The 22,033-nt window shown below is 39.6% G+C and overlaps 1 long non-coding RNA gene and 1 pseudogene across 1 annotated transcript; one reads left to right on the top strand and one right to left on the bottom strand.

Moving 5' to 3' along the window:
* Positions 1 to 306: 306 nt before the first annotated feature.
* On the top strand, positions 307 to 2,135 carry LOC148010757 (berberine bridge enzyme-like D-1; annotated as a pseudogene).
* A 3,365-nt stretch (positions 2,136 to 5,500) lies between these two features.
* LOC148010756 (uncharacterized) lies at positions 5,501 to 6,364 on the bottom strand. The gene is made up of 2 exons (XR_015689541.1): positions 5,955 to 6,364; positions 5,501 to 5,871 (listed from the first exon to the last, which is right to left on the bottom strand). It is a non-coding gene; the product is annotated as an uncharacterized LOC148010756 (long non-coding RNA).
* Positions 6,365 to 22,033: the final 15,669 nt, after the last annotated feature.

Below are 22,033 nucleotides of genomic sequence, written 5' to 3'. Positions count from 1 at the left end.
CAAAAATAAAGATCATGAAGTGCGTGACGAAGGATAAAGGTGTCATTGATTTTGACTTGAAGCCCAACCTTGGCCATCAAATTTAAAGCCTAAGACTACCTCGTGATAAATGATGAAGGTGTCATTGATTTTGTCTTGAAGCCCAAACTTGGACATCAAATTTAAAGCCCGTAATTGTATTGACATCGACGCACCGGGTGCGTGAAGTGCGTGACAAAGGATAAATGTGTCATTGATTTTGTCTTGAAGCCCAATCTTGGGTATCAAATTTAAAGCCCGGGACATGCTATTACTAGACGACTGATTGGTACTAGCTCAGTGAAGAAAGACGACTGATTCGTACTAGCTCTAAGCTCACTGCTCACAGCTGCAACGTGAGTAAGTGCTGTGATGAGACACCAGCTGAGGCTAACTAGCTTCTAGACACCCCAACAATCCGATAACTGTCAGGGCGGATATGGAGGTGGTGGTGGTGGTGATGACGCTGCTGCTGCTCATGGCAGTTGGAGCGATGTCACGCGCGGGGCTGGCGAGCGTGGCCGAGGAGTGCCTGCAGAGTGCTGGGGTGCGCAACTACACGCTGCCCGGGGACGCCGCATTCTACCACCTTCTGGAATTCTCGGCGCAGAACCTGCGGTTCGCCGAGGCCCCGCCGCCGTTGCTACTGGTGCTGCTGGAGTCCGCTGCTGAGCTCCAGGCCGCGTTCCTGTGTGCGATGGGCAGCAGCCTGTCCCTCCGCATCCGCAGCGGCGGCCACGATTACGAGGGTCTCTCCTTCACCGTCGATTCCCCTTTCTTTCTCCTCGACCTCATGAACCTCGACTGCATTGACGTCGACGTGGACTCCCGTACCGCCTGAGTCCAGGCCGGCGCCACCCTCGGCCAGCTCTACTATGCCATCTCGCAGGCCAGCCTGGAGCTTGGCTTCCCCGCTGGCGTCTGCCCGACGGTGTGCGCTGGCGGCCACATCAGTGGCAGTGGCTACAGCTTCATGTCGCGCCTGCACGGCCTGGCCGCCGACAACGTCCTAGACGCCCTGCTGGTGAATTCGACCGGCACGCTGCTGAACAGGGCGGCCATGGGGGAGGACCTGTTCTGGGCCATCCGCAGCGGCGGCGACGGCAGCTTCGGCATCGTGAAGCTGCAGCTGGCAGCCGTGCCGCCGCAAGTGACAGCTTTCAACGCCGTGCGCGCCAACCGTACCAACATAGCTGAGATTGTCCATGCGTGGCAGATGGTGGCCCCGAGCGTCGCTCCGCCGGAGCTGCAGATTGTGATTTATCTCTACGGTGGGCAGACGGTGTCGGAGAAGCTGGTGGCGCTGGTCTACGGTTACTACATGGGGGAGCTGCAGGAGGCACTGGAGCTGGTGAACACATTTTCCCAGAGCTGGGGCTGACAGAAGGGGAGTGCAGCGAGGGCAGCTGGATCGAGGCGGTGGCGAACGTGGGCCGTGCCTTGATCCAGCTGCTGGACAAGAACTACTTCAAGGCCAAGTCTGACTATGTTCAGACGCCCCTGTGGAGGTCGGCGTGGGACGGGGCCTTCCATCTCATAGAGGCCAACCCGGCGGTCGGCAGCATCCTGTTCAAGCCGTACGGCGGTGCCATGGCCGCCATCCCGTCCAACCACACACCCTTCCCACACCGACGTGGCAACCTCTTCGTCCTGTAGTACCACGCCAACTGGACCAACGTGTCCTTGTCCGAGCCTACGATGCTCCGGTGGTCCCGCACGCTCCACGCCTACATGGAGCCCTTCGTGTCACAAAACCCCATGCAAGCTTACATTGGTACCTGGACCTTGACATCGGAGAGGACGCCACGTATCCGGGTGCCGCCGCCACATGGGGCCCCTGCTACTTTGACGATAACTTCAAAAGGCTGGCACAGATCAAGGCGCAAGTGGACCCAGATAACGTCTTTCACCACCCTCAAAGCATCCCCTCCTACATACCAGGAGCAAAGAGTCTATTGGTCTGGCCGCTTCCTACTGATAATAATAATTTTGTTTCATCTTATATCTCTCATGGCTCTAGTCTTCATTGTATAGATTATAATATATACTAGCATTCTTTGTGCGCGCAAAATGCTAGGCCGCTTCGCGGCAACGGTGTGTAGCAAAAGAGTCTACTGGTCTGGCCGCTTCTTACTGATAATAATATTTCTGTTTCATCGTATATCTCTCATGGCTCTAGTCTTCATTGTATGCATTATAATATATATATATCTCTCTCTTTTCTCTCCCCGATTTCTTCTCTCTCTCTCTCTCTCTCCTTTTTTTCTCCCCCCTCTCTCCTTTCTTTTCCTTCTCTCTCCCTCCTCTTTTTTCCTTTTTCTTCTTCTTCTTCTTCTCTCTCTCTTCATTCTCTTTTTAAATTTTTTCTTTTCTCTCTCTCTCTCTCTCTCTCTCTCTCTCTCATTTTCTTCTCTTTGCGCTTTTCTTCTCTCTCTCTCCTCTCTTTTCCTTCTCTCTTTCTCCTCTATTTTTAATTCTCTCTTTTTAAATTTTATCTTTTCTCTCTCTATAATTCTCTCTACATATTCTCTCTCTCTTCTTCTTCTTTCACTTTCTTTCCGCCCCAAGTCTGTCTTAAAGTATGTAAATTTTATATTTTCCCTATATATAATTCTCTCTTTATGTTTATATTCTCTCTCTTCTCCTCTCTCTCTCTCTCCGCCCCCTTTTCTTCTTCTCTCCTTTCTCTTAATTTTTATTTTTTATTCTCTCCCTTTTAAATTTTATCTTTTTCTTCTCTCCTTCTCTCTTTTTTAAATTTTATCTTCTCTCTCTCTCTCTCTCTCTCTCTCTCTCTCTCACAAAAAATATTTAAATTTTAAAAAGAATTTTCTCTTCTCTCTTTTTTCCCATCTCTCTTCCTCTTTTTCTCTTTTTTCTTCTTATTCTTCTTCTTCTCTCTCTCTCTCCTTTCCTTCCCTCTCCTCTTTTTTCTTCTTTTTTCTTCTCTTTAAATTTTTTTCTCTTTCTTTTAAATTTTATATTTCCTCTCTCTATAATTCTCTATGTGTTCAAATTCTCTATCTTCTTCTTCTTATTTTCTCTCTCTCATTTTCTTCTCTTTGTCTTTGTCCCCCCTCTCTCCTCTCTTTTCCTTTTCTCTCTCTCTCTCTCTCACTTAAATTTTATATTTCCTTTCTCCATAATTCTCTCTCTCTATGTTCCCTTTCTCTCTCCCTCCCTCTCATCTTCTTTCTTTTTTGTTCTTTGTATATTTCTCTCTCTCTCTCTCTCTCCTTATTTTAATTAAAAGGAAAGTTTCTCTTTTTTTCTTTTCTCTTTCTTTTAAATTTTATCTTTCCTTTCTCTATAATTCTCTTTCTATGTTCAAATTATTTCTCTATAATTCTTCTTCTTATTTTCTCTCTCTATCTATCTCCCCCCTCTCTCCTCTCTTTTTCTTTTTCTTTCACACACTGTCTCTCTATTAAATTTTATATTTTCTCTCTCTATGATTCTATTTCTTTCTTTTAAATTTTTTCTTTCATCTCTCTATAGTTCTCATTGTGTTCAAATTCTTTCTCTTCTACTTATTTTCTCTCTCCCATTTTCTTCTCTCTGTCTCTCTCCCCATCTCTTCTCTTTTCCTTTTTTCTTTTTCTCTCTCTCTCTCTCTCTTAAATTTTACATTTCCTCTCTCTATAATTCTCTTTCTCTCTGTTCCCCCTCTCTCTCCCTCCCTCCCTTTCCTCTTTTTTTTTGCTCTCTCTCTCTCTCTCTCTCTCTCTCTCTCTCTCCTTATTTTTATTAAACAAAATGTTTACATTAAAAAGTTTAATCTAACTGAGAGAGAGAGAGAACCTAGACCCTACGCATGAGAGAGAGGGAGAGGGGGAGAATAAAAATGTTTAATTAAAAAAACTATTCTATTTTCTCTTTCTCTCCTTTCTCTCTTCATTTTCTTATTATTATTCTTTTTCTTCTCCCTCTCTTTCTCTCTCTCTCTCTCTCTCTTCTCTCTCTCTCTCTCTCTCTATTTTATTCTATCTCCTTCTCGAAATGTGTGAAGAACTGTCTCTCTCTCTTTTATTCTATCTCCTTCTCGAAATGTGTAAAAAACTATGTTCGAAAAACTTTAAATTAAAAAAATAAAAATATCTAATTAAAATTTTTAATTTAAGAGAGAGAGAGAGAAAGAGAGAGAGAGAGACTTTGGATTTGAAAAGAAGTTTGACTTAATTGAGAGAGAGAGAGAGAGAGAGAGAGAACCTAGGCCCTACACATGAGAGAGAGGGGGGAGAGGGAAAGAATTTAATTAAAAAGGGAATGGGGAAAAGAAAGAGAGAGATTATAAGTGAGAGAGAAGGAAAGGGTTTTAAATTTTAAAAATGGAGGTGAGGAGGGGAAGGCTTTAATGAAAAAAGGGAAGGGGAAGAGAAAATGAGATATTGCACGTGAGAAAGAGAGGAGGGGAGGGGGTTTTGATTGAAAAAGGGAGGTTTGGAAAAGGGGGTAGGTTCGGGAAGCCCTGTGGAGGTTCGGGGCTCTCCGAACCTATAGCTAAAATAATATAGTAGCAAGATGCATAGGATGGAGAAATCTATACGGTTATACCTGAGCTTACACGAATTCTATCGCATAAGATCGTGTAGAAGCGACGCCAACATATACACATAAAGAATAGTATTCAAATTCTACTTATAAAGAGGCTATACGACACTTCACTATTAGTTTCGGCATAATGAAGGCACGGTCTCTGTTTTCCAGAAAAATAGGAGGGCAATTCTGTATCACATGCATCGCAAGACATCGAGGGAAACCAGGTATGTCACCAGGCACATGTGAATCGTTTAGTATGCATTAAAGCTACACAAGCGCTTTCATAAGGTCTTGATCTTTTTGGATTCGTCATTCATGCTTTGTCCCAACACCTAACAATGCTTGGCTCAAGATCAATGAAACATGAAATCTGGCTTTATTCGAAGTTCTCATTGCTTTCAAATCCCAAAGCCAAAGGTTTAAATAACATATAGAATAGATATTGAAATTTAATTGTTCTAAACTCTGGCTCAAGGCCCTTCTCATTGCTTTCAAATCCCAAAGCCAAAGTTATAATATATAGAATAGATATTGAAATTTAATCGTTCCAAACTTTGGAGTCGACCCAACTAGGATATCTGGTCGTCTTCCCGATACATAACCTCCCGCCCGGTTCTTTCCCAGCAACACAATGAATGGTCCTATTGACAAGCTCATAAATGTGTAGGTAATTCAAGAATATTTAAAGGTTCGCGTCTTGGCCTTGCCTCGAGTCCCGACGCCCAAGTCAAGGCCGGCTTCCTTTTACCTTTTAAACTCAAAAAATTAGTATTCTATGCTCCATACCGAATGAAATAGTCGGGCCAGAATTAGGATGACGGTAGCGATAAATAGCCAGGGCGAAATTAGAACGAGGAAACCAGTACCCAGTCACAGTCAGGGACCGGGTGGATTTACAATTAGAACAAAACCAATGCCCAACGGCCATACTAGCTCAATAATGGCACCTATAATTCAATAAAGTTACCAATTAAGCGAGGGCTACATGATAATTGTACTGAGATCCAGAAGAGGTACAATGGGACGATCGACAAGCGGCATGGGAATGGGATGATGTGTGGTGTATTATTGAGAAGTTCCACCAATAGGTCATATAAATACTTGAGCTCAATCAACTATAAGTGAGTTCTATGCGGTAGTACAGCACGCGATATTGACCGTGCCAAAGCGATCTGGGTATCATCGCAGCCGATGATAAGCTAGCTAGTTATCAGCGGCGCAGGCGATGGAGCACCAGCGGAAGTTATTCGGGCCGCTGGGGGGACAGCAGCCCGAATCGCCACCGCAGTCGTCGTCGCTGGAGCACCCATGATCCTGCTCATCCTCCCCCTCCTCCTCAATTAGTCTGTCAATTCCTGCACGCCCAACAACTTTAACATTAGCATTATCATGGGTACCTTGCATAATATCGGTTTCTCCTATCACATCCATAATGGCCGCATCATGATGCTCGACGAGGCCACGTCGGAGGAGCAGGGCTAACGTGGAGCTCGCGGCGCCGCACCAGAAAGGCTTCGCCTGCACGAAATACAGCACCGTCATCACGACTAGCAGCTGGCTGCTGATGCGACTCATGATCTTCTATCGAAATACCGTAGACTCTTCGCAAGGATCTCAGATCTAAATAACTCCACTTCTACCAGCCCAGGTAAATATAGCTAGCTGATGATCGTTTTGCCTATCTTCTCTGTCTAATGATCAGAGGCTCTCAGATGTACTTAACTCGACTTGTAGTAGCTGCCTGGCTGATGATCGTTCTGCCCATCTTCTGTCTAGATATTATATGACCTTTCAGCCGGCCCTTTACCGCAAGACAACGAAATGGTCCGGTCTCCTCGAGAATGTCGTGCAAACATATTTAAAGGTTTTACATTTTGGCCTTGTCGCAAGTTCCTTCAGGGGTATCTAAGTACCTTCAAGGGCGGCTTTTTCTTTTTCTTCTTTAAAAGAAACAAAAACATATCTGAAAACCCTCCAAGGACGTTTGTTTCTATCGTTCTCATCCTGCTAACGCTGCTGCGGAGCCTTTTACCAAACTAAGAAAATAAAGGTTGCGTTTTGCAAATCTTATGAAGTTATATTTTGGGATAGCTGGGTAACTCGGAGTTGCACACTTTGCAAGCTGGCAAAGCTCGCAACATTATGCCTATCTCGCTTCACGTTTGTGAGCAAAGTGAAGCCATTGCTCACACAAATAAAGTGGCCATGCTTTCGTGTGACATGATTGTGTATTTGGGATGTGTATGCTATGATATCACGTGTGCACATGTGGATGTGGTTGTGTGTGTGCCCAAAGTGTGTGGAGATATGAATGCATGCCCCTGTGTAACCATGATTATGGGTCCTTTTTATGCCTATGTGTGTCACATGCAGCATGTATTGTAAAAGAAGAGCATGAAATAACTTAAAACCTATTTCAATGCTTAGTTTTCTATTAAATATATAGCCAAATTTTATTTGGATTTGATTGTGTGCTAATTACTAAAGGGAATTCTATATCTTGCACTAAATTGTATTTGCAAATCATAATTTTAAGGAACATCAATTAATTAAGAAATGTTGCATTTTGTTTAATATTTCAGGTTAAGAATTAGGTGATTAAAATTTGAGTTGGAACTAAATTTCTTTATTAATAGATGTTGATTAAAGTTCATGGAATTCCAAAATTGGCCAAACAATCATGTATAAATGTGTACATGAATGTAAAGGCACCCAAATATAGAAATATCTCTAAGGATTAAGCTCTCAACCAAGATACTCTGCTACTCCAATCAAAGGGGTAGAGGTGGAAGAGGAAGATCAAATTTTAGAGGAAGAGGTGTTGGAAATGCATATGCAGCCCATGGACAACAAGCTACTGGATGGCAAAATAGGCAGCCTCAAGCAAATAGAGGTGCCTCAAATGCTCGTGGAAGAGGGGGTTATTCAACTAGAGGAAGAGGCACTTATCATGAATTAGGCATGCCTGTTGAGATGTCGAGTTTCACATTACAACCTACCTAGTATATATGCCTTAGTGTTGTGGCACTACTTTAGTCATTGGCTTTCTAGGTGATTGACATGGAGAACATACTAGTAATTCTATAGCTTAACTACACCACATAGTCCACTATTGGTTATGGCACATTTATCTTGCCACCTTGGGTAAGTTACTCATGAGTATGTGTATGCATCACGTGGGTTCAAAATAAGGTATTTTTAAAATACAGTTTTTATACATTTTTAACATATAGAAGGGTGTAATATAAAGGGGTCATTTACAAATTGAATAGAAAAGGGTTATGGTTTATTCATCTCCTCACACATCGGATGTAGTAGATGTAGGGCTTCCATTCTGTGTGTGTGTGTGTAATGTAGATCTTAAGTTAATGCATCTATTTCATAGTCCTACATGACTATTCACTATGCCCCTTAAATGGATAATATTTCATAGCTCGTTCATTTGATTCTATGAAGCCAATTCATTTAATTTAAAACGCACAATCACATGATCATCTACATATGCGCAAACATCCTTGTAATTTCTTGTGATATCTAGGGCACTCTAGGAATTTTATCTCATGTCTGTTTGCAGATACAAAATTTCTTTAGAAAGTAGAGTTAAATTTTTTCAGTGAAACATGTTATCTTATTAGCTAGGTTATGCTTAGTTTATGGTCAAGCTATGAAGAAACAATTTGCTATTCATATTGAGTTTATGTTTTTCAAACACGTCTAGGATTTTATCAATTCTAATATAGATCTATCATAACAAAAATGTTATATCAACTCAAACTTTAAGCCCCATAGCCTTAACCTAAAACAACAATAAGAGCATCTAAAGTCATATGGATAAGTATTTGTGCACATCCCAGTCACTTCTCTAGCTTTTGTCTCCCAATGTTAGTGTTAATCCAATGGAGTGCCTTCACCTTTAATATTCCTTTTTATCTTTACACGTGCACCTTTACCCCCAAACCATTAGACCATCATGGTAGATACCTTAACCCTTAGAGATTTGACTATGTACATGATAGAAAACTATATATTGAAATATATTTTAAGTTGCTTCATGCTCTTCTTTTACAATGCCTACTTCTGGACATGCATGTGGCCCAAGTACGTTGTCGTGATGCTATGAGGACACAGTGTGAAAAAGTATGGAATGCATCATCATCTGACTTCTTTATTGATCTAGAGAGTCAATGTGATCTGAGCCATTAGTACCAGAGTGAGTTGCATGGATTACCCAAAAATACTAGATTTTTGGATAATTTTAGCCAATTTTAGATATTGTTTATTGTAAAAATCCGAAAAAGTTAGAAAAAAGCTTCTAGATTAGGATGGCATGCAAAAAGCTAGTTGCTTTTTCAGCCAATTAGGGGATTTTCACAAGAGGGACAGATTGATGAAATCGCGTGCGTCGCAATCGCTGTAAACAAGCTGAAAACTGCAGTTTGAATTAAAAGAAGAAGAAGGAGTGATCTGGGAGATCCGTGACCAGGTGTCCTAGTGTTTTACCCCCTTTTCGGAGCCAACGAAGCCATCAGATTTGGGTTCTGAGCAGTAGAGAAGGAGCTTTAATTTTTATGCACGTTTTGTTCTACAAAGAAACTCTAGGAGATCTAATGCCTAGAGATTGCTTCTGAGTAGTGCGAAGATTCCAAGTTCTTTCAATACATATTGATTCAATTCATTGTGATTTGTCTTTGTAGTGTTTACCACTTGGGTATTCTCTATTTTCTCTTCCATCTCCTATCTCTACTTCCTTCTACTTTTAATCCTCGGTGGATTCGACCTTTCAACAAAAACCCATCCGACATTGGTGAACCCGATGTGAAAGGTCATCAGAAGAAGGAAAGACAAGATGGGAGAATCTTCAAATACATTCTCTAGTGATGTTTTGCACAGTTGGTGCAAAATATGAATATGCTTATGCAGGTACAACAACAACAACAGGTGACATAAGCCTTAGCTCAAACAGAAAGTGTTGTGATGAATGCTTTGTAAGCAATGGAGCGTGAGGTGAAGTTATTCAATGGCAAGAATGTATCTGCATATGTACATACCTATGCTTAGAAGATGGAATTCTTTGGGATGGCTCAATCTGCATGGAGCCGATATTTTGCACGTGTTACTGTTCATGAACTGAAAGCACAGATTACTGAATTATACTTGTAGGATGTGGACTGGTTAGCCTTCAAGAAGACACTCAGGAAATAATTTTACATTGAGGACACCAGTTTGATTATGGGCAAGACTTTTCAAGAGTGGGTTTTATAACCCAATAAGGGTCTTGTGGCTATGGAATTGTTAAGAGAATTTGAAAGTCGATTTGAGTAGTTGGATAATAACAAGCTCTTGCAAGTCAGAAAATTGAATTGTTTCTACAGGCAATTGATCCTGAGCTTCAAGAGAAGCTTGATGATTTGTTGGAGGATCAGACTGTAGAGACAGGTTTGAAAACAAAGTGGGACATGTCAAGGAAGCTGTTACTGCACTTGTGAAGAAGCATAGAAGAAGAGAAAGATTGCATGTCTCTAGCTTGCCCACCATTACGGGTAAGATAGTTGATGTATCCAGTAAGCCACCTACTTTTGTGGCTAACCCTATGGTTGTACCTACTATTGTTCCCTCTATTAGGGAAGATGTCTTAGATGAATTGGTCAAAGGCATGTGGGATCTTCAATTCAAGGTTGCAAAATTGGACAAAAAAGGACAAGAGGAAAGGGGACGGGCAGCAGCCCCTAAGCCTGGAAAAAGGTGTATGTGGTGTGACAGTTTGCAGCACGAGAGAAAGGATTGTGTTGCCCATCAGGAGGCCTTGGCACGATAGCTTATCTTTTGGAAAGATAGCAAGATCCATGCACAAGAAACGGGATTGCCTCTTGCTTTGAATTTTGGAAAGAGAGGTATGCAAAAGTTGTTGGAAGACTTGGCTATCTGAAATGCTTATGCGGTGGTACATGCTTCTACTTTTGGTCTACAGTTGGATAGAATGCATGGCCAAATGATGGTCGGTCCAAAGGCTGAAATATGGACATATGCTGTACATGCAGCTGAAAAGAGAAAGGTTACTGATAGTGAAATGTCTCATGCAGGGCAAGACATTTGTGGCATAACTGGTTGGGAATCACCGATAGATGCATATTCAATGTCATATTTAGAAAAGGTACAAAACACAGATGTACTTGTGGAAGAAAAACGAAAAAGAGATGAAGATATTGCAGGGACATCTAAAAGAATGACAAGAAGAAGTGTGGATCAACCTAAAGCTGCAAATCAGCCACCTCCCAAGCATGTTATGGAAGAGGTCAGTCATGAGTAAAAACAAGATAACAAACAAGAGGGCAAAAATAAGGGCAAGTAACCAAGATATAAGTTGCAATCTAACATTGAGACAACCACAGATCTTAAGAAGATTCTTGAAGAACGGATCTTAAATAGTCGGGTGGAATTTACCTTGGGAGAGGTGCTTGGCATTGCTAAGCAAGAATTTCATGATGAGATCATTGACATAATTAAAAGGAAGCGTCAGTTTCTTGGTGATACCACTAGTGCATTGCTGCAATTTGAAGAGGAAACTGATTTGTTGGGTATTCGGGTTGAATATGAGCATGAAGTAAGTACATGATTATCTATGCAGGATGCTACTAATCAATGGACAGCATGTGAAAAAGAGAAGAAAGTAGCTGAAAATGCATTGTCTTGTAGAAATATGCATGGTGGAGTAAGGCAAATGCAACAATATGGAGAAGAGACTCTAGGATTTATTCCTCGAAGTCACTACACAAGAAATCATTGGGCTAGAGCTACCACTGAAATGGTAGTGAAAATAGGGGAACGTGAAACTCCTTGTGTTGCTTTACTTGACCATGGGTCAGAGATAAATGTCATTGAGTGGGGATTGTATGAAAATGGTGCATGGCCTGTAGACACTGATTATGGTTGGAAAATGAGGGCTGTAAATAATTCTTCAGGGGAGCTCTATGCTGCATGTCCTAATGTAAAAGTGATGATTGGTGATGTACAGGAAGAGCAACACTTCTTTGCGCAACATAATTCCTCATATGCAGTGATTTTGGGATAGCCCTATATTACAGGTGTGCATATGGAAACAAAGGTGCTTGATGATGGTTCTGCTTATGCAAGAGTCAGAAGCAAGGATGGGAGAAAAGCAGTCCAATTTCTTACTGTTTGTGTTAATCATCCTAGAAATCGGGATATGCTTCGAGACTCTCCTTTGGTTCCAAATGCAAGTGAATTCAAAGACCTGGATTTTCATTAAGCACTTCTGTAATGCGGGGCTACAGTAGCGCTGTTCAGTGGGTGTACTCGCCTCTTGATGAAATGAAGCATGTATTTACTATTGGTAATTCTTAGTTTACAGCAAATAGTTCATGTTGGTTTAAACCTATGGAAGCTATATGTAGGGTTGAACACATGTCTATGAAATGGGCTACTAAGAAACTGAGAGCATTGGGGTTGCTAGAGCTGAAAATGATGGCATTTCAGGCATCTTTTATGGGTTGAATATTACTGACACTATGGCTGAAATTTCAGCAACTATACATGCAAAAAATGAGGCTGAAAATAGAATGTTGTCAGTATGTTCTTTGGATATGTATGATGTTATAGCATTGTTTGCTCAGCAGGAAGGATTACAATGGGCTGAAGCACTTGTGGAGACAAAGTATAAGAGAGTTGACAAAAAGGTGAAACCAATTGCTTTGCCACTTCCACCAGAGAGTGAGGGTATGTATGAAAAAGTGTCAAGGCAGCCAAGCTTACGGGATCCTAAAGATATAGGTCATTAGTTTACATCTGAAACATTACAGGAATTGAAAGTTGGTGCAGAAGGGTTTCTTTTGCCTGCTGAGAGAGACTGTTTTATGCAAATGTTAGCTAGACATGGGAAGGCATTTGCATTTCATCCAAGTGAAATAGGTTGTGTGGATCCAAATGTTGTCTCTCCTATGGTCATATTTACTGTGCCACATGTACCATGGAACTTGAGGCCTATTCCAGTGCTTAAAGCTTACTTGCCAAAGCTGATGGATTTGCTAAATGAAAAGATTCACATGAAGATCTTGGAGTCTTCTTCAGCCCCATACTCAAATCGTTGGTTTACTGTGCCAAAAAAGAATGGGGCTTTGAGATTTATTCAAGACATCCAACCGATCAATTAAGTGACCATAAGAAATGTGGGTGTAGGTCCTGTGGTTGATGAATTTGTAGAGGCTTTTGCAGGCAGAGCGATCTATTCTTTGGGCGATCTTTATTCGAGTTATGATCAGTTTCACCTTGCAATTGAAAGCAGGGATATCACAACCATGAAGACTCCTTTGGGGTTAGTACGGATGTGTACTCTCCCACAGGGTGTAACAAACTCAGTGGCACACATGAAAAATGCTATGAATAGGGTACTCACGGATTTTATACCACAATTGACTATGCCCTTCTTAGATGATATTCCAATCAAAGGGTGTGCAGTGGATGAAAAGAATAAAGGGATGGATGCTCATGGATGCAGATAGTTTGTTGCAGACCATATTGTGGATTGTGAGAGGATTTTGACACGTCTAGAAGAGGTGCATTTAAATCTTTCTGGACAAAAGTCTGTCTTTGGAGTTGAAGAGGTTTTGATTGTTGGGTATATGTGTGGGCCTTATGGGCGAAGGCCATCACCAACAAAAATAGATGGGATTGATGGAATGCAAGATATATGCATGAATGTATCAGAGATGCATAGATTCTTGGGTGCATGTGTGTTCTATTTGATATGGATTCCTCACTTTGCACATGTAGCTAATACTATTTATCAGATTGTAAGGAAAGGTTAGAAATTTCATTGGGAAAGGAAGCATCAGAAAGCAATGAAGAAATTGAAGCAACTTTGAAAATTTGCTCCTACATTGAGAAAGGTTGACTATTCACATGGAAAGCCTATCATTATTACTGTTGATACAAGCCCAATCGGGATTGGATGGGCAATTGGGCAATATGATGAGGAAGGACAAAGATATGCAATTTGCTTTGGTGCTAAAGTATTGACTGAGCGACAAAGAAGATATGCACAGGTTAAAAGAGAGTTATGGGGAATTGTGACAACCCTTAAATGTGATAAGGAGTATTTTATGGGTGCTCATGTAGTCATTGAGACCGATTGTTTGCCAGTATCGGGTATGATTACTAGTTGTGCTACTCCGGACATTGCTATTCTTCGATGGATTGCATACATCAAATATTTGAACCTTGAATTTTAGCATATTGCAGGAAGAGATAACCCAGTGGCAGACATGTTATCTCGAGCACATTATGAGAATGAAGATGGGATGATGGATGAGAAGGAAGAAGATGACTTTCTTATGGCTGAAAATGATGTTGCAAGAGTGAATTTAGCAATGCAAAGTGTTGCTACAGCATTAACACAAGCTTGGACAACAAAGAGAAGACACTTTAGATGTTTTGTATCTTGTGTAGAAGTGTTTCTGGAAGACAAATATACAGGAGAGTGGCTAAGAATTGGTCAATACCTCGGTACATTAACAAAGAGAGATGAATGGTCAGATGAGGAGTTTAAGAAAATCAAGAGGAAAGTGTATGGGTTTTTTTTTTTAAAGATGGATACTTATGGAAACATGCTAAAAAGAAACAATGTATGCCATTGCGAGTTTTGGGTGACAGAGCTTCACAAGTAAAAGTAATGCAAGAATTTCATGAAACCTTGTGGGTTGGTTATAGAGGTGTTTGGGGTACTTTTACAAAGATCAAAGAAAGATATTGGTGGCAGGGTATGTATAAGGATGTTGCTCACATTGTAAAAACATGTACGACATGTCAAATGTATTCATCTGCGAGACATCAGGATGGATTGCAACCCACATATCCATTGTCTCTTCATTTTAAGTGGGTGATGGATTTAGTCACGATGCCTACAGTTATTTGGCAAATGAGATATCTTGTGCTTGCCTGTGAAGACTTGACTAATCAAGTGGAAGGGAAAGCTTTACGTACTAAGACAACAAATGCTGTGTGTACTTTTCTCTTAGAAGAGATCTTTTGTCGATATGGCTGTGTGGGAAAAATTACAGCAGATAGGGGTGGGTTGGATGCAGATGAAGCTCATGATTTCTTTGCACGGTTCGGGATAAAGCTTGCTTTAACTTCAGCCTATAACCCTGAAGGAAATGGGAAAAGTGAAAGAGGTCACCCACCTATTGTGAAGGCATTGGCAAAAGCATGTGGAGAGAAGGTAAAAGAGTGGCCACGATTGCTCCCTTATGCTTTGTGGGCTGACAGAACAACTCATAGTGTTGTTACAAGATATATGCCTGTAGAATTGATGTATGGTCAAAAACCTATCATGCCGATAGAAGAGATGACAGTCACATGGAGTGTGTTACCTTGGGAGGAGGAGTTGAATCGAGAGGAGTTGTTGGCCTTACGCATTAGATAGTTGGAAAGAAAGTCAGAAGACATAGAGGTAGCAACTGCAAAGTTAAGGGCAGCAAGGATACAGAACAAGAAACCGTTTGACAAAAGACATAGACTAAGACCAAGAACCATACAAGATGGGGATTGGGTATTGGTTTATGATAGCAGTTTAGATAACCTGCCATGTGTAAAGTTTCCAAAAGATGGTTTGGACCCTATATGGTAAGATAGGTGTTTGATAATGCTATTTATGCATTAAATGAGCTGGATGGGACAGCCCCATCAAACTTTCGATCACAGGGAAAATAATCAAATTATTCAAAAGGCGGGAATCTACTACATATGAGTTGCCAGAATTGGAAGATAATAGTGGTTCTGATACAGGGGCTAGCCAGGAAGATATGAAAGATGAAGAAGTAAAGGATATGGTTACAGAGGATGAGGAGGACTCAGAATCTGGTGACAACTAGGATTTTGGCACATACTGGAGGATGTGCAGGTTCAGAGGGGGTGGATGTCGTGATGTTATGAGGACACAGTGTGAAAAAATATGGAATGTATCATCATCCAACTTCTTTATTGATCTAGAGAGTCAATGTGATCTAAGCCATTAGTAATAGTGTGAGTTGCATGGATTACCCAAAAATACTAGATTTTTGGATAATTTTAGCCTATTTTTTATATTATTTATTGTAAAAATCCGAAAAAGTTAGAAAAAAGCTTCTAGATTAGGATGGCATGCAAAAAGCTAGTTGCTTTTTCAGCCAATTAAGGGATTTTCACAAGAGGGACAGATTGATGAAATCACTGCTTCACAATCGTTGTAAACAGGCTGAAAATTGCAGATTGAACTGAAAGAAAAAGAAAGAGTGATCTAGGAGATCCGTGATCAAGTGTCCTAGGGTTTTACCCCCCCTTTCAGAGCCAACGGAGCGATCAGATTCGGGTTTCGAGCAACAGAGAAGGAGCTGTAATTTTTATGCACATTTTGTTCTACACGAAGAAGCTCCAAGAGATCTAATGCCTGGAGATTGCTTTTGAGTAGTGCAAAGATTCCACGTTCTTTCAATACATATTGATTCAATTCATTGTGATTTGTCTTTGTAGTGTTTACCACTTGGGTATTCTCTATCTTCTCTTCCATCTCCTATCTCTACTTCCTTCTACTTTTGATCCTCGGTGGATTTGACCTTTCGACAAAAACCCCTCCGACAACGTGTAAAAAGGACCCATACTCGTACTTACACATGGACACATATTCACATGTACAAACACTTTAGGTGCATGCACCTAACCATAGCCACATGGGCACATGAGATGTCATAGAATACACATGTAAAATGCACCAATTATGTCCCCTAAAGCATGGTCCCTTTATTTTTCTAAACAAAGGGAAGCAGTTTGTGGTCGCACAATCGCTTCTCTTTACTCACAAACTGAAATGAGGGGTGTGTGGCCTCAATGAGCTGTGCAAGATTGCCAACCATGCAAGGGTTAGACTAGCCATCCACGGCCAATATCCCATCTATGCTTAAGATGGAAGGGAGGGTGTAATAATCAAAATTACACCTCTATGCAAAGCTCAAGAGATAGTGTCAAGTCGACTTTGACAAGCACCATTTAGCCCTAGGCATAAACATCACATGATAGGTATCATGACATGCATATGTATAATATATATTACATGCCAATCCATGTGTCCAACAACTTACAAATGATAGGACAACACATATACAACACATAGAAGTAATGCATGATAAGCGAGAACCGCTTCATGATATACATAATCCATGCCAATTAGCGACATCCTCCCCTTGCCATGCACCTGTGTACAAAGTGCACATACAAACATAAATGAGTGATGGTAGAGGACTGCCTCCTTAGTCCTAATGGCATGCATATGCCTAATTCACGATGTATGCCAATCGGAAAGACTCTTCTATCATGTATATACATGTATATATGCATACTCACACATACATCTACACTAAATGGTAGGGCATGACTGCCTCCTGACATGCATATGCTCAAATTATGGCATATGCCAATTGGTTAGCCTGTCCTGCTGCACTGTTCTACTACGTAGATCACAAAGGGAGAGAGAGAGTGTGTGTGTGTGTGTGTGTGTGTGTGTCTGTGTGTGTGTGTGTGTGAGTGAACGAGAAGGGCCATGGTGGACCCCTCGCAATCACTCATATGTAACACCCTAAAAAAGGGAGTCCAAATTGCTATTCATTTGGGGGGGGTGCACTCATAAATATACGTGCATATTACATGGGTTCAAGGTAAGGCATTTTTCAAGTAACATTTTTACAAGTTTTTTACATAGAGGAGAATACTATATAAAATAGATATTTACCAATTGAGTAGAAAAGTGATGTAACTTATTTATGGAGAATTTAGAGGTAAGGATCTTTATAAATAGGCCTTGAATGCATGTGATATAGTAGGTATACATATAGTAAATCCCATGAGCTATTTATATTGAGTATATGTTTTTTAAAAGTATGTGTAGGATTTTATGAATCCCAATATAGATCTATCATAAAAGAAATGTTATATCAACTTAAACTTTAAGCCCCATAGCCTTAACCTAAATAAATAATAAGAACATCTAAAGGCACAGACAAGTGTGTGTACACACCTCATTTTCTCCTCTAGCTTTTATCTCTCAATGTCATTGTCAACCCAACAAAGTGCCTTCACCATTGCTGTTCCTTTTTATCTTTACGCTTGTACCTTTCTCTACTAACAACTCATTAGAATAACATTAACCTTGAAAATCCTACTATTAAAAACCCTAAACTGAAGTGTTGGAAGAGACTCATATAGCCTCCTTTGAAGCTCTTTAGCTCCCCTCCCCCCTCCCTTCTAGTTTCTAAAGAGAAATTATAAGTAGCTAGATATTGATGTCGAAGTGCATGAAATAAATGTCCTAAAAGATATAAGTAGTAAATGTAGAGTAAAATAAGTCTTCAACCTATAGTTGTAGTCAACAAACCACGGGCTACTAATGTACCAAAATTGCCCATAAATGGTACACAGGCAATAAATGCAAATATGAACTACTATTAACCTAAAAAAGAGGTCACTAGTACGAAAAAGAAGTTGCATGGTCAAGAATGACTAACTACTATGTAACACAATAGAGTAACCTTTATATTTGCCCGTAAACAAGCTGCCCAGCAAAGAACAGGTGCAACCCAAGCTGCAAATGTACTGCCCAGCTAAAGGAGGATACCTTGATATAAAGAATACATGAAATACAAGGCTTGCTTTTGCAACAAGTGTATTGAGGGCTACCTCTAGAATGTGGGCCTATATGGTACCATGAATCTACTAGAGTAGCCGCCTATAGACTGTTTGATGCCATTCGAGTGGAGTAATGGTGACTCCTAGCTTAATAGAGGTCGCCCATGAAATATGATTTGGTAAACATAGCCTAGAGGGTTAGAAATAGGCCACTCTGCCCTGTTTAACTCCAAATGCAAGGTTTGCAACATGTGGGCCATGACACCTGGCAAGTTGTATCCCAGACAGCATGCTCCTCTTTGAGATCTCTAGCTCTCACGCATGACTCTAATACCATATGAGAGTATGCAATGGAAAGAGGAAAGTCAACATGGAGAGAACAAGGAGACAAAGAGCAAACAAAAAAGAAAGAAGGAACAATGTGAATGCAATGGCTTAAGATGCAAGGCTACAACCATTAGCCCCAACATGCAGCTCTACGCGATAGTGTGGAGACTAGATAGTAGCAAGGGGATGAGAGAATGAGGAGGGATAGTTGATCACGAAGGATCAATGATGGATAATAATAGTGGGAGGGAATTCCACCTATGTGTATGGGTAAAAAGTAGTAAATTCCTAAATATAGTTAAATCCCTAAAAATGGCAAAAAGTACCCAAAAAGAAATGCACCTCCTAATATCCTGGTTTGACTTAGATTAAGGCTCACATGCAAGAGATAAGTACATAAGACACATATTATTGCTAACAGTTATGAGTTGGACTAAAGCATTCGGTACAAAAATCACTTGACTTGCAGGCGATTTTAGACAAGTATTACCAATTGCGATCAAGGGCTCCCGTGAGGATATTCTTAATACAACACTATGTTACTCTCATTTTTGGCAATATCTTAGGATGTTAAGGCTTCTTAGGATTATTGGCATGTCAATTGTTAGTAATGTGAAAATAAGGAGTTCATTATTTGGATTCAAGGGATAAGGGATGGAGTGGGTCTTATAGAAAATTATGATAAGTTACATGTTCGATCTAGCATAGTGTCAAAAGCTCACTCTATCAATACCTTTGTTAATAGTGCATACAATGGAGTATCCACTATTAGTTTTGAGTATATTTTAGCAAGTGTACTATACTTGCATCGCAAAATATAGAGGTGGCTAGTTTGAATCATCATGATTACAATTGATGCTAGGAGAGGTTATCCAATACTATAGTGTAAATTCAACTATAGAATAAAATGACAACTCATTTTTGTACACTCTAGAGTACCTTAAATACACTAGATCTTGGAGGTAGATTTTCTCCTCATCTATTATTGCTAAAGACAAACTCACCTATTATTCTCCCTCTAGTGGGTCGCTCATGAATATATGTGCATATAATGTGGATTCAAAACAGGAGACTAATAAAATGTCAAATCTCTATATTTTTTATATCAAAAGGGTGTCATATAAAGGGTTATCTACTTATTGAATACAAAAGGGTTGTAATTTATTCAAGAAAAAATCACAGATAATGGTATTTAGAAATAGGCCTTGAATGCACATGATATAGAGGAGATACATATATAGTGAATCCCCTCGAGTATTCTCCTTAGAAACTTAAATCTTAAAAAATATATTTGTAATGGGATATGTAAGCTGTTTAATAGAAAAGTGATAGATATTGAGATAATAATAGGAGCAAATGTATGAGAATGAGTTTTCATTCGTAGAATCACTATTGTTCTCAATACTTTGTAATTTCAATTTACTTTGAAGCAAATATAGTTTCTTGTTTGAATGGTGTTCATCTATGACAATTAGCAAGTCACAAGAACAAACTTTTTTCATTGTTGGTCTCTATTCAAAGGCACCAATATTTACACATGGATAGCTATATGTTGTATTTTCAAGGGTAAAATCCTTGTGTGGTGTGAAAGTCTTATTAGATGAAAATAAAGAAGGTATGAATGTCACAAAAACTGTTTTATACAAGGTTGTTCTTCAAAAGTTTCAATTATATGTATCACCTTTCTGCAGACATGTATACAAGGATATACTTCATAAGCTTGAATTATTTGTATTGCTTTTCTAAAAGATATATCTATTGAAATTTGATGACTTTGTGAAGTCACTGCTTGGCACTTATGTCAAATGTTGTTTGTGCTATGTTTGGTTACCATATGCTTCTCTAATAGTAGTGGATAATTTTCCATATTTCAGTATTAACTTGACTTTTGTAGATGTCTACTCCAAGTTGGGATTATTATCTAGCTTTTGAATATTAAAAAGAACTACACATAATATTATAAGAAAAATACTGACAAGAGTGATTAGGTAGTTATACTTTGACGTCAATATAGAGATCATGCTTCCAGGTTTTATATTGAGGTCATACATTGTGAGTATGTTCAGTGTTTCCAAGTACACATAAGTGAGGATGACTAGGATAAGAGGTTCTTATGATCTCATATTAATAGGATACCAAAGCGGGTGGCCAAAGTATGAATTTAAGGGCATGGGTTGCTTGATGACACTACACTAAGCTTTAACAATATCTACTAAATGGTTTATGGATGTTAGGCTAGCTATTATTATTTTGGAATGAAATGATCTTTATCAATTGTTAAATGTACCTATTTTTTTAATTGTGATTTTCTACAATTTTAGGTGCAAGAAGGATAGAAAAGACTATTGCATCTCACGTTCTATCACCAAGGCAAACAATAGTAGTAGAACCTATTTCACATGTTCATGTTGTGTTGGAGGATGAGAATTTTTCTAATGATTCCTCCAAGAAAGGAAAGCTTCATTTTGGCTAGGCCTCTTGGAAAAGTTCTTTGTATTGGCATCGAGACTCTTTTTGTAACTTCATAGTTTTTTTATGTGTGTTTTATATTTGAAATTAGAATGGCTCATATCTAACTTTATGGTGCAAAGTTCTTAGTACAATATCCAAAACAAACTATAGTCTCACATTTTACTTCACCTATTGAGTATACAAATAAATGCTCAAAAAGAAGAAAGCTTCATTTTAGTTAGCTTTCTTGGAGAAAGGCTTATTTTTTATTAGCATAGAGAGTTTCTTTCTAATGCTTAGATATAGTTAGTCTTTATGGTGCATTTCATATGTAACCTTTATTTTTGGTCCATTTTAGCATAGCAGTGGTAGTTCTAATTGTAACACTAAAGGAACATATATCATGCAAAGTTAGCATATGATTTCTTGCACTCAAGGATACAAACAAAGAATATGTATATACATTATAGTTGTGTATATGTGTGTAGAGGTAAGTTTACAAGTCCATGCATTAAAGACATTTATATACAAGTCTCTATATACCTAAATGCAAATGCGTGTCTAGCCTTTTATCTTTTGTTCTTAGCATAGATACATACTTTAAATAGCTTGAATAAATAAAGGTGGGTTTGCAAAGACCAAAAGACTTTGTGGTAGAGATGTAATACTACAACATATTATGCATTTAGCATGCCATAAAGATATATATTCTTCGTTTCTTTTTTAGCAATTTCTTGGTATGTGTATACTTTTATAAGAGTCTCTTTGTAATGCTTGGATACACTTAGAATTTATGGTCAATTTCAGCATAGCAATGTTGTTTCTAATTGTAACACCCAATGATCATATATAGAGCCACTACAAAGCAAGCATGTGATTTCTTATACTCAAGCATACAAATTGAGAGAGTTGGGAGAGTTGGGAGAGCTTCTTGAAGAGCGTATGTAGCCTATGGGATTGAAGACAGATTGGTAGGATGCTATCGATGAAGTTTCTACACTTACAAAGAGGCAAAGATGGAAGGGTCGCT

This window comes from Lygodium microphyllum, chromosome 29, assembly GCF_053477565.2.
Source record: "Lygodium microphyllum isolate KBCC chromosome 29, Lygodium_microphyllum_v1.1.10, whole genome shotgun sequence".
In the NCBI taxonomy this organism is placed as follows: domain Eukaryota; kingdom Viridiplantae; phylum Streptophyta; class Polypodiopsida; order Schizaeales; family Lygodiaceae; genus Lygodium; species Lygodium microphyllum.
This window is presented reverse-complemented; position numbering and strand designations above follow the sequence as displayed.